At 36.6% G+C, this 14235-nt stretch overlaps 2 long non-coding RNA genes across 6 annotated transcripts in view; one reads left to right on the forward strand and one right to left on the reverse strand.

The window, feature by feature from the left end:
• Positions 1-1462: 1462 nt before the first annotated feature.
• Positions 1463-3335, reverse strand: LOC147837520 (uncharacterized). The gene is made up of 2 exons (XR_015477017.1): positions 3021-3335; positions 1463-2008 (listed from the first exon to the last, which is right to left on the reverse strand). It is a non-coding gene; the product is annotated as an uncharacterized LOC147837520 (long non-coding RNA).
• A 3193-nt stretch (positions 3336-6528) lies between these two features.
• si:ch211-145g9.7 overlaps positions 6529-14235 on the forward strand; it is a 72945-nt gene continuing 65238 nt past the window's right edge. For 2 of the 5 annotated variants that reach the window (XR_015477019.1, XR_015477018.1), the window contains exons 1-2: positions 6529-6761; positions 7300-7431. This is a non-coding gene — a long non-coding RNA (si:ch211-145g9.7). The remainder of the gene's footprint in view (positions 6762-7299; positions 7432-14235) is intronic. The other 3 variants (XR_015477022.1, XR_015477020.1, XR_015477021.1) reach the window with 2 other exon arrangements.

The following is a 14235-nucleotide window of genomic DNA, read 5'->3' on the forward strand; positions in this document are numbered from 1 at the left end:
AGAATTAAGTTATTTCTAAAAACCCTCTAGAATTATGTTGATTCATTTGTTTTCCTTCAACATAGTCCTTTTATTCATCAGGGGTCCCCACAGTGGAATGAACCGCCAACTTATCCAACATATGTTTTACACAGCAGATGCCCAACCCAGTACTTGGAAACACTCTCACATTCACACTTATACACTACGGCCATTTTAGTTTATTCAATTCACCTACAGCAAATGTCTTTGACAGTGGGGGAAACTGGAGCACCCGGAGGAAACCCACGCCAACACAGGGAGAACATGCACACATTACACAAAAATCCCAACTTACCCAGTCGGGACTCGAACCAGTGACAGTGCTAACCACTGTACTGCCCCTGTGTTGATTCAGCTTATCTTAAATACGTAGTTTGAACGAGCAGCTTTCTTGAAGATTGTTAAGCTTCTACTTTCTGTTAGTCGAACGTCTGCTTTTTCGGAGTGTACTCAGAAGGAAAATAGGAACTGCTTGTTGTATTTGTGACAATTCTTGTAATTTTGTGACTTGTGAATTTGAACTTGTGGGTCGTGTAACATCACAAAGGCCTGGTGTTTTGGTTGATAGGATCACAAGTAGATGACGATTGCACATTGACATTTACACCAAATAGTTTTTGACATCTCAACCACCTTGATTTAGTTGATTGGAGAGACTTTTGGTGGATGATGCATGTACACTCCAAAAAAATAATGATTGCTGTTTGTTTAAATGACTCATTTAAAAATGAGCTGAAACAACACAATTCTTCAGGTTTTCCAAATTGTTTTATATTTAATCAACTTAAATTTGTAAAAATGATTATGTTAACTTTATACCTTTATGTTGTCCCAACACAAATCAATTGTGTGGAACCCAGCATTTTTTTACAATGTAGTTTTCTGAAGGGCGGCACGGTGGCGCAGTGGGTAGTGCTGTCACCTCACAGCAAAAAAGTCACAGGTTCAAGTCCTGGCTGTGCAAGTTGGCATTTCTTGGCCTGTTTACATGCTCTCACCGCGTTCACGTTTCCTCCGGGTGTTCTGGTTTCCCCCACAAAGACATGCGCTATATGTGAATTGAATAAACTAAATTGGCCGTGTCTGTGTGTGAGAGTGTATGGGTGTTGCCCAGTACTGGGTAGCAGCTGGAATTGTACTATATAAGTTGGTGGTTTATTTCGCTGTGGCGACACCTGATGTATAAAGGGAATAAGCCGAAGGAAAATGAATGAATGAATCCAAAATGCCTACGATATCATTATTATCAGTTTGCAAAATTAAATTAAAAGTTGTGATATTTAAATGCCTAATGTAGATATTTAATATTATTGTAATATACTATTCATTTTCACCAAGTTTTCATACATTTTTCTATTGTATGTTAGTGCTTTTTGAGAATGAATCATATTAGGCCTATAGATTATTTTGCATTTTAGGCTATTATAGATCATCAGCTCAATTCAAGACAATTCACCTTTATTTGTATAGTGCTTTTACAATGTAAATTGTGTCAAAGCAGCTTTACATAGAAGATCATCATAAATTGAAACAGGGTAGTTCAGTTTTTAGTGTTTAAGTTCAGTTCAGTTTCGCTCAGTTCAGTGTGGTTTAATAATCACTGCTGAGAGTCCAAACACTAAAGAGCAAATCCATCGATGCGCAGCTCTACAGATCCCTAACCATGCAAGCCATTGGCGACAGCGGTGAGGAAAAAACTTCACCAATTTGCGAATAGGAAGAATTAAAAAACCCAGAGAGAAACCAGGCTCTTTTGGGCACGACCATTTCTCCTATGGGCAAACGTCTTGTGCAGAGCTGCAGTCTACGTAGGCTGTAGAAGTTGGACGTCAGCGAGACTCGTCTGTCCTTGGAGTGTCACAGGAATTAGTCTCATGCTCTCCACTCCTCCATAACCACCACAGCAGCTGCTCAGGATACGGCCTGGCTCAGGATTATGGAAACCTTGGGATCATCTTGTGGCTGGTCTTGGATCGAATCAGTGGCGCTGCATAGTGGAAATAGAGAATGAAGAGAATAATTAGCGTCGCTGTTGTTCATAGTGTATATAAACGAGATGCAAAAAACCTGCGTGGACAACATAAATTGTATTATATTAAACAACTGCACTGGTATTGGATTGGTATCTGTATCTAAATTTTTAGTATGAGATTGGATGTAAAAAAAAAACGATATCGGTGTATCCCTAGTTTTCATTAGTTTTATTTTCATTTTTTTATATCTGGGTGTACTTTCACTTTAGGCTGGGCAGTATGGTAAGAATGCAGTCTCGATAATTATTTTCCATATTGAATGATAACGATATATATTTCGATAGAAGTTGTTAATGCTTCCAGATTTAAAAAAAATATCCCAACAATGAATGAAGCCACAAAAATTAGGGGGTTCATTAAATGGCATAACATTTTCGGTCGATAAATTTTCGGTGGCCGAAAATTCGGTACATCTCCAATATCAACCCACTTTTAGACTCCCATTGTTGCGCATTTCTGCTGTGTGATTGGCTCTTAGATCAATATAGAGTAAAAAAGGCCAGAGTTTATTATTATTATTGACAAAACATTTATCGCCATTCAATATAATATCATGTATTGGCCCAACCCTAACTTTCACCCATGTTCATTAAAAACAAATCAGGAATGTTTAAAATGATATAGCTACAAAATGTCATAGAGATGACATACTGTCACATACATGCATGCTTATTTTAATTTAACATGACTAGTTAGTATGTGACAACGTCAATAGTCCTTGGAGAAAAAACTACTGTACTGTCCAGCACTTAACAAGCACTTAGGTCAGCGCATATCTCTTCTCCTTCTTGGGCAAGGTTAGCGTTAGCATCAGCACTGATCCGTGAGAGGCCTGTAGGAGTCATGAGTCAGGTAAGAGTGACTCTTTCTGTCCCCATGGGCAAGGAGAAACAATGTACAAAGTCCTTCGCAAGCATATTAAGAAGAACAACAACCTCATCATAAAGAAAGTTAGAGTAAGCTTACAGTTACTGCTAACAGATGGCTGTTAGCATTTGAAGACCCAAGCATCCCCCCTCTGTTTTTCCACCCCGGCCCTCATTATCCTCTGTGCCGTCGGTCAGGGGTCTGTTGTGTCCACGGCTAATCGCGCTAATGAATGCTCTGCTAATCGCCACTCTGTGACTGCGCAGGAACAGCCGCATCGCTGCAGGTGATGCGCAGAGGAGCCTCTTAGCAGTCGGAGACCTTTAGCACAAGGCGCGCGGATGTCAACGGGATGAAGGAGATTGGCAGGAAAAGGCCGCGCCGCGCTGCCCTGGCACTGGAGGGCACGTGCAGACAGACAGGGGGCATATGGACTACAATGAGGAGGGGAAATATTTAGAGAGCATGAGTGAAGCCACTTGACTACATGCCAGACGCCAGTTAAATAGAGTGTAATGCTCTTTCAGCTTTTTTTTTTTTTTTTACAAATGAGATGATTTTTTTATTGAAGACTTAAAGGAATATGCTTACAAATGTGCTAGTTGTTAAATATGGTACAAAAAAGTCTTGTTTATTTATTTACATGAAGTGTCTTTATCTATGTCAAGCATGGTGTATATATGACTAGGCATGGGCCGGTATAAGATTCTGACAGTATGATAATCTTATACAAAAATATCCCCGTTTCACAGCATTGTGATTACTGCTCTAAAATATGTGCTTTTTAAATGCCTGGGTAAAATACAAAAGCTTTTTTTCATTTTGTACATAATATATTTTATTTTGAGAAACTTTTAAAATATTTTGGAGCAGTAAACATGTAAAGCTTAATAATTCAAATCAATCATTGACTTCTGCTGTCTTAATTAGTTTTAAAAACACAGATTTCTTTACAATTTAAAACAGCATATTTAGAGATCTTTTTTGCTGGAGATACTGTTGTCCTAAAAACAAAAGCATAAATAAAAAAACATTACATATATCGTACCATAGGAATGGTATAGCAGAAAATTTTGATGGTTTTAAAACTTTGACTTTTCCAAACCACTGTAAAAGTTTTCATCCTATGCCTATATATGATCCTGCAGGCACCTTGATATCAAAATTACATCAATAAACATGTTAAAAATGCAAATCTGTGTCAAAACTGTATCAAAATGACATCTAAAGTTGGTGTCAAAAATACACATCAATCGTTGATTTCAGGACAGTCCTGTGATTGATTTTTGACACCAATATTTGATGTCAATTTGATGTTGTTTTAACATCAAGGGCCCAGCAGGCACAGGACGTCAACATAACGCCAGATTGACATTTTACCTCAACATCGCGGAACCCTGTGGACGTCAAAACCCAACGTCAGACAGGCATTGCATTTTGGTTACTTTTTAACGCAACCTAAAAAGAACAAAATATCAACATCTAATGATGTTACAGTTTGACGTTGTTTTGACGCTACCACTACGACGTCTATCAGATTAGGTTAGATTTCGGTTGCCATACCTTATGAATAAATGTCAGTATTTGACATCAATATGACATTATAAGACGTTGGCTCAACGTTGGATTTTGGTCACTTTCCAACACAACCTAAAATCAACCAAATAACATCATTTCACGTTATTGGATTTCAAAATAACATTGTCTTTAGACACTGGTGACCTAAATCTGACCTAATATTAAAAACGTCTTATGATGTTGTGTGTCTGCTGGGGTACTTGACTTGCATTGTAGGGATACAAAATTCACTGTAAATTTGGAATTGAAGCTTTCAGATGAATAAATACACTTTGTGTCATTATTTTGGTGGTCAAAAGGGCATCAGTAGGTGGATTTCAAATGTACATCAAGGTTTTGACAACAAATCATTTTGCATTTTGACGTGGTCTCAGACATCATGTCAATTTTATGCTGTTTTGACATCAAGGTGCCCGCTGGGGAACTTTGACAGGAATATTATTTTTAAAAGAAAAAGACTAATAATAAATTCATAATTCATATTATATTCACATTAATAATATTAATATAATAATATTCATATTCATGAAATCATTTAAAAAGGTCATAAATCATCAATCATTTAAAATCCTTGAATTTGAATACAGTTTCTGTCTAACTTTTTCTCTATTATGTAAATTATGGGTTGCACTTGGTTTGGTGAAATTACATTAAAAAAATAAAAACACATTAAACAATAAGGTGCTGGTAAACAAATAATAAAAATTACACAATAATAAAAAATGGTGTTTAAGTTGTATTTGGCTTTGTGTGTGTGTGTGTGTTTTTTAATCCATCATATAAATAAATGCTTTGTTATTTAACATGAGACAAAATGACATTTTCTAAAAAGTCAAAGTTTTTTTAATATTCGATGGATGAACCATTAGGATAATAATGACATCTCACCAGTCTACTCAGTTTAAAAGAAATTCACATATTGTTTGTAGTTTAATGGAAATTACTCTGAAGTATCATATCATGGAGTGTAGGATTGTCAAATTTGGACTTAAACCTCTGTCTAATTGCATATAGCTAAACACAAAAGTTTTTTTTCAAATACATTCTACATTCTACCAGAAGCGTACATTATCAGTCCCTGAAATAAAAAGATATAGTGAATAAAAAGGACTGATGGTTGATTTCTGTGAGTTGTTATGCTATGAGTAGGCCCACATGGAATGTGTGCGCACAATTCCGCAGATTTTTAGCCTATCATTAGTTTTGTTTATTTACTTGAGTAAATGTGTGTAAATCTATATTCAGTTTTTAAAGTAATTACAGTAAAATTATTGACTAGTATAGAAATGTTCATCTGAATTTTGTACAATTTTGTACAATACATTTGTTTAGTAATATTTTCTGTCTTTTAGTAGATATATTTTATGAGAGACTTGCTTTGTTTAACAAATAAAGTGAATCTAATTGGATTTGCATTTAAAACATTAAATAAAAGTTTAAAAGATATAATTTTTTTATTTACATATTAAGGTTTTAGTTACTAGTTATACTCTCAAAATAATTCCGCAGAAATCTGCAGATTTTTACCAAAATTCTTAGCAGAAATTTCAAAAAACCTCTGCAGATTCCGTCTGGCCCTATGAGTATGTAATTCGTTTGGTTATCAGATTTTTCCACCGTATTAAACACACTTTACAAATGCACAAACCCTGTCATTGTCCTTGTCCTCAGCCCAATTGAACCTACAGCTTTTTGTTATGCTAAAAACTGTTGGCAAGTTTAAGTTATTATCATTCACATCAATTTATTAAAAACACTACAAACATTATAAATAAATTCCACAAATATATTTACAATTGTCCCCACTCCCCATGTTTCTGTCAGTCCTGTCACATTTGCAATAAATTTAACATAAAATGATGATGGAGAAGCTGACAGTAATCAAGGATGCGTTCTGTCATTGAATTGTATGACTTTTTGCTTGTGTTTGTATGATTTTTTGAGAACGACAAGCTGAAGGCAGGCGATAGTTATTGGCGGTCATTTTTCGGGCGGGTATTTTCGTTATGGCGTCGGCCGCGGGGACTCCATGCGCTGACGTAACGTCTGACGTGCGTTCGAATTTCGTCAGAGGAACTGATTTTAAATGATTACAACTCAAATCGGCGTAATTTCTCACACAAAACCGTCGAATATACAGTATTTAGCAGACTGAACACTACACAGGAACACTGAGGACTACTTTGTGTGTTTTTTCGCGCGCTTTATAACGAACTCCTCATGTTTTTCATCAATGAAAACGTCGTGAGTTTGGAGCGACGGGTGAGTACAAAATAAGTAACGATTACTTAATAGTTTCTATTTTGCAAACAGACAACACAATAACAACAACATGACTTAAAGCTGAGACATCAATAGGAATATTTAAGCACTGATGAGAGCTGCATTCACGTTTAATATACTTACTGGCAAACTGAATGAGTGCTAGTCCTGTGGTTTTAGGTAATGTATCTAAGGTAAACCCTTATTCTTCTACTTTAGGTGTTAATTAAGCATCCTCCAAGAATTAATTTGAACCTCAATGACAAATGTGTCTGTGGTAAATGATCTGATTTGCTTTACCATGCCAGAACTTGTTGGTAATAAATTCCAGACCCACAGAGCAACATTTACTAGCCTTGATTCTCAGAATTATAGGGAGTGGTGCCAAAAATATAGTCATCAACAAATGCTGTCTCAGCTCCACCCAATTTATTTAATAAACGCTCTGTTCCTTTTAATAAATTGTTCTTGTATTAACTAATTTAATTGGTTAAATGTTAAAAACATAATAATAATCATATTTTCCACTTGTCTGAAGGTCAGAAGTCATGCTATTTTCTCAGCGCTCTTATCCAGGGACTCAGGAACGACTACAGGTCACCATCAGGTCATGAAAAGTGATGTCATTTCTCTGATGTCGTGAGGTCAGAGTGTATCAGTGAGTGTTTTTGTGAGTAACGTCCCACACACACCCAAACAAATCACATCACACACACACAAACACACACACACACGTGAGAGACTATTCATACTTTTGGAAGCACAGTCATTGTTTTGGGTTCCCTTAAATTTCTCTTTCTGTAACATAAAGGCGCCCCGAGGCCTGGCTCATGTTCTCAAAATCTTGTGAGGTCTTCCCCTTTGAAATGGCATGTCTAGATAAGGGTGTTTTAAGTGCAATTAAATGACATCAGGCACTGTTTTCAGTCAGCATTCCTTCTTAATTATTTCTATGCTAGTCGTTGTGTGAGATTGTTTGAGCAGGCAGACCTTGTTTGAAACCGATGTTGCAAAGTGAACTGTCTTAAATTATATTTAGCTTTCTGAGGTGTTGGTGATTTCCCTTTTGGTGGCGGTGCGCTGTCAGTAAAGTTTCACCTAAATGCTGTTTGTAACTGTAAATTGCAGGACGGGCATGCATATGAGTGTGCACACACTTTTGGTAGCTATATTTTGTTTGCTTTCCATTCACACGCATTAGCAGAAGCACATCGATCTTTCTTTTTTTGGGCCCCAACATGTCTTGTTGCTTCATGCAGTGTTGCAATCAGAGTTTTCAATAATCCTCCACCCAAAGGGAACAAAAGAGAGAAAAAAGGAAAAGAAAAACAGAAATGTGCTCTACGACCACCCCAATTAGCCATTAGTCTGGCTTCTTCTCTTGGCTCTGGAGTGCTTCCTCTTTTCGAAATTAGCAGAAGTGCATGTGTGTTCCAGAACAGCCTGGACTACAAACACAAGAACACACCTTAAAGGGAATTATATTTCTGCCATAATTTACTCAACTTTCATTTGTTCCAAACCTGTTTTCATTTTCTATTTTGCTTCTGTTGAACTCAAAAGAAGATATTTTAAAGCTGGAAACATGTACTGGGTTGCAGCTGGAAGAGCATCTGATAAGTTGGTGGTTTATTTCGCTGTGGCGACCCCTGATGAATAAAGGGACTAAGCCGAAGGAAAATTGCATGAATGAACATTTGTAGGATGGGAATTGTCTGGTTGATGATAACTAGCTATTGTTTTGTAAGAATGTAGGTGTATATTAGGAAAGGAGGAGTTAATTAACATATTAAAGATAGTACTTAAGTCCACTCAAAAGAGAGTTACTTTCTGTATCACCATGCACAAATGTAAGTAATCTTCCAACCTCTGTCAAATATCTGGATTGTCCTGAATTCTGAGTTTTAGGAATGTGAAACAATTAAAAATAAGTGATCAATTAAGTTATGTTAGCAGTTTGTTTTCACTGTATCCAAGAGACATGGTTATTTGGTAAATGTGAGGATTTTTGTGAGTTTTGACATTTGTTTAGATCAGAGATACCCAAACTAGGGATTTCAGGCCAAAGTTGGCCCATGGTAACCTTAGATTTGGCCCACCATCCTATCTGAGAAGAGAGAGAGAATGATGGGGATAGTTTTGAGATTGTCAATTCAAATTTAATGCAACCCTTTAATAAAACCCTTTGTTTGTTTTATTGTTGAAAGCTTACTGAAATTAAATGTTTCAATTAGATGGTGTAAATTAATCACATTTTGTTTAAATGTACATACTGTCATCCTGCAATGCAGAGACTTCGGTGAGCAAATTAAGTGAAGGGCAGATTCTGCTTGACTATTGTATTCAGCATTGAACTCCACTGTGTTTTAAATGTGATTGTTTATGTTTTTATTGCTATAAGTTATTATTTTAAAAGTGATACTACATTAGACAATACAATTCAAAGTAATGTTTTTGATTTATTTTAAAATATTAGGACATACATTAAGAAATTACCCTTGATAACCCATGGTAGCTTTATGTTCGGTCCACAGCTCTCAATGATGTTTGGTTTTTGGCCCTTCAAAGGAAAAAGTTTGGGCACTCCTGATTCAGATTTATTTTTGGAACTTTTTGTAATGGGACAGTATATATTGACAGGATGTTTGAGAGTAGGGGATGGGGGTTAGGGGGTGGTGGTGAGATTGGGAAAAGTCTGCAGAAAATTGCACATCAAAAGTTTAATCTGACAGGATTTAAACTATTATGCAGATGTTTTTTTTTTCTCCAAGAGTAATTGAGGCACAAGCTGTAAAAGCTCTTCCCTTCTCTGAAAAAGGGGGCGGGGAGTAGCAGCTCATTTGCATTTACAAAGACACACATGGGGCAGCACGGTGGCTCAGTGGTTAGCACTGTCGCCTCACAGCAAGTAGGTTGCTGGTTTGAGTCCCGGGTGGGCCAGTTGGCATTTCTGTGTAGAGTTTGCATTTTCTTGCTGTGTTTGCTTGGGATTTCTTCCAGTTTCCCCCACGGTCCAAAGACATAGGCTGCGTCTGAAACCGCATACTTCCATACTATTCAGTATGCTAAAATCAGTATGCGAGCCGAGTAGTATATCCAAATTCATAGAATTCGAAAAACTTACTGACTTACTACTTCCAGCGAGATTCTGGAGAGCGCATCTCATACATATGTCGGAATAGTTGGCGGTTCATCCCACTGTAAAGACACCTGATAAAAAAGGGACTTTGCCAGAGGAAAATAAATGAAAGACGCATAAACGGAGGACTTGCAGCATAGTATAATATATAAATGATCTGTCAGGTATTTTGAGCATGAATCTGTACAGACAGATATTCTGACACTGAATATTTCTATTGTATAACATCTGGTAAAAAAAGCATAATATGACCCTGTTAAGGATATTTTGGATCAATGATTGGGATAGTGGAATACGAAAAACATTTTTTATTTTGAATGAATATGACTAAGCAAATCAGTCATTTCTGGATTGCTGACCTTGAGTTGTCTTCCATTCTGTCTGTCAGGTGATTTTTTTTTACACCTTTTCCTGCTTATCAGATTTGACCTAGTCTGATTTAAGCAGGATGTTAGTACCAGCAGGAACTGAAGTTACAGAAATAAATACGATTGAGTGCGATTTCGTCATGCATCCACTAGGGGTGTCACGATTTCGATTTATAATCGAAATAGATAGAAATTTATGCTCAATTTCGATTATCGAATCAAAAAATAGAATCGTCGATGCTGTCACGCCCCCATGTCACGTCAGCTTGGCTTGCCAAGCGGGAAAATAACAGGCTTGTTGAAGTGCTTGTTAATCTGCAGAAGCAGGAGACCCGTCGAGAGATCTTAAACCCTCTGCTCTTTCAATGAAGTCGCCGGTGTGTAAGCATTTTGGATTTCCAGTGAGTTATGTTGACAACGTTCGTGTTGTCGACAAAAAAACACAGTTTGCAAGCTCTGCTATGTACGTATTACGTACGGTTCGTCCGATAGACAACACCGGCATCGCGATCCTCTGCCCGCCCCCGTTGCAAATCCGCTCGCGAAAAGTACACACTCAGGCCCTGTTTACTCTGTCTTTGTTTTTAAATGGCATTTTAGAACGACAACGATTTGACATCCACAGTGGCGTGTAGCATTTCTGAGCAGCCCTCCTTCCTCTCTACCTCTGAAAATGCACATCACGTGACCACACAGACACAGATGCACATACAGCCATGCGCTCGAGACAGCAGGTCCAGGCAGTCAAAGGACTGCTTCAATCTTTCACTCACTTGTACTTAGTCATTTTAGCGAACACCTCAGATACTGTTGGCTGGTTCCTGTTGGTTGTGCGTCTTTTTTACTGACGCCATTATAACGACACAGATCACTGCCTATTCACGAGTCCCGCAGAAAAAGTGATTGACAGGTGGTAATTGTGTGTGTATCTTGCCTTTATTCATTTACTGTATGATTTGTTTATGGGTAAAACAAAGACCATGCAGGTCAGGTAGTTTAAACGGTAGGCTGCAAATAAATAATTGGTCTTTAATTAATTAATTATTCATAATCGAAAATCAAATCGAATCGTGCCTTTAGAATCGAAAATGTAATCGAATCGAGGATTTGGAGGATCTTGACACCCTTAGCATCCACAGAAAACAATGATTGAGCAGACAGATAAGGCCTTATAAATAAATAAAAATCTGTCACCTCTCATGTCATCACTTGTCTTTTTATATTCTGGGAGTGTAATGCTAAGATGACATGCTTAATTGTGTTGTATTGATTCCCCCCCTGCAGACTCATCAGTCGATAATATAAAACAGTAAAAGCCATTTCCAGAAACTATAGTGTTAACTCACTTCCCTGCAGATGGTTTACAAAGAAGTGTGAGTGTGTATGTGTGAGTGCTTGATATATAGAGAGAGTGATGTCTGGAGGAAGTGTGGTTTGCATTGCACTTATAGGTGATGCATGTGAAAAAGGAAACGCTCACACAATCATATCGACTTTATAGGCAAAATGTCTCGCAGTGGAAGTAATAGGGCATTAATAACTTGGACATTGGAGAGTAAACGTGATCTATATTACCTTTTTAATATAGTGACACATTATTTCTAAATGATAGAAATGAAAATTATGTCATCATTTATTGATTCCACTTGTGTTGTAAACAAATATTTCAACACAGGCTCATTCTGAAAATGTACCCCTATATACATATCTGGAGAGCGCCAAATACCACTCAGAAGCTACTTTTTTATTTTTCATAAATCCACCACAGGCCGTTGTGTATGCTTTTTCAGATCTCAAATTGACTGACTGACTAATCAACTGACCCACCCTCCTCCTGCTCTAAACTCAACCAATAGTGTTTTCAAAAACACTTATTGACCCACCCAGCCACTTCCCTAAACCCAACAAATTTTTAAAAGCAATCCTGAAAAAGAAAAGCCCTTGCCTGATTTTTACCATGTTTTCAGATTTTACCACATTTTCACCCTGTTATTTACTTCTTTATTAAATTTTTTGGCTTTTGTTTTTGTCTTAACTGCTTTCCGAAACCGTTCTTCGCCAGACTCGAACCCCATCGTTGTGGTCAACTTCTCTCTGCATATCAAGTTTGCCAATGTACATGGCGAACTAACTGGACAAACTAGTAACAGCGGGAAAGCAGTCATCATGGAGGTAAGTGGTCAGCTGGTAAGCGCGAAAAGGAACAGTGTCATTCCGCCCAGTAGCATTCGTTTCAAAAACAAAATGTAGCCATGCATACTTCTTTCTACATAATTTGCGATCTCCAGAAATGTACATACGGTTACGTTTTCAGAATGAGCCTTTGTTGAAATATTTAGATAAACATTTATGAATTATCTTTTTTATCCATCGTATTTTTTTCCTGCTATGGATTTCAGTGGCTATACTCTAAATAAGAGTTGTTGAAATTCAAATTTGCGTAATGTGGTTTGGTTAGAAATGTCATTTAAAAATTTAACCCTGTGGTTGGGTTTTCTGTATTTTACCAACTATTTGGCATAAACATCTCATGAAGTTTATTTTGGAACATACCATCGAATTGATAAAAATTGGCACATATAACGACGCCACCTAGTGGTCAAAATAAATGGCTGGAAGGGCGTCAACTAACTGATAAATTTGCTGGATAAGTTGGCGGTTCATTCCGCTGTGGCGACCCTTAATTAATAAAGAGACTAAGCCAAAAAGAAAATATATAAATCAATGAATTAAATGAATTTTAAAAATGTGAGAAATTCACATATATTCAATCATCCCCAGATTTTTTTCTGCACTCTTCCTACAGATTTGAACAAAAAATGCAACAGATCATCTTCAGACCATGATAAACAAAAATAACCAATGAGATATTTTGTTTTCAACCACATTTTCCAAAAAATGAAATTCATAATGTTGAATCCATGTCAACTCGAACATAAAAATGTTCATATACAGTGCTCAACATAACTGAGTACACCCCATTTTGAAAATAAATATTTTATCAATTTCTCAGTTAATATAGGTGATGTATTTTGGTGCATTTAAACAAAACAGATTTATTAAACAGATATATTATTCAAATATTTTTTTAGTCACCAGACATATTTAGAAATTGAAAGATAATACATTTAAATTCCTGGAAAATATTGCAAAACTAAATTACAATCTAAAAAATTTCAACGAAATCTTTAAAAAAAATTTGCTTTTTTTTCCCCTCTTTTTTAAAATTTGCATTTATTTTTTTTATATAACTATTTTTCTTCAACTGTACTATCTTTTTGACCGTTATTGTAAGTTATTTTGTTAGATAAGCCAGATTTGGCTTCAGAACTGATTAATCTAATGTATATGCACAAATATAATATTGTACAGCTTCCTATTAAAATATGAATTTAAAAGATAGATTTGTGAGGGGTGTACTATTATATGCTAAGCACTGTATTCAACACAGTTAGTTTAACTGTGTAGTTTTAGTTACCGCACTGTTACGAGCATTAACAGCACATGCATATAGAAAGACCTCACAAAACATTCCCCTCTTCCAATGCTTTCAGTGAGAAGCTTGATCTCATGTGATCTAAGTAGCATTTCCATGGTCACTAGCCAGTACTGATCTCATGTGTTACTCATCAGTGAGTGTCAGAATTACTGTGCTGCGCATCTGCTAATAAAGCCGCCGTCACATGCTGGCATATGTTTCCCTCAGAGAGTTCTGTGGTAATAATGTGACCCAGCGGTGTACTTGTAGATGTTCTAGTCATCTTGCTGTGGTCTGATCGCCTAGTTTGGGTTCCAGCAATGCATCTTCCCATAACCTGGCCTACATGTGGGCGACTCTTGCGAAAAGTGAGCACGAAGATGCATCGGGTATATATTTTTAAAACTGCATAAAGAAAATGGATGTTTTATTTATTTATTATTGGTATTTATTTAGATTTATTTCCTATTTGTTTCATAGTTATTTTAT

This window comes from Danio rerio, chromosome 1 (genome assembly GCF_052040795.2).
Source record: "Danio rerio strain M-AB ecotype USA chromosome 1, GRCz13ab, whole genome shotgun sequence".
Lineage (NCBI taxonomy): Eukaryota > Metazoa > Chordata > Actinopteri > Cypriniformes > Danionidae > Danio > Danio rerio.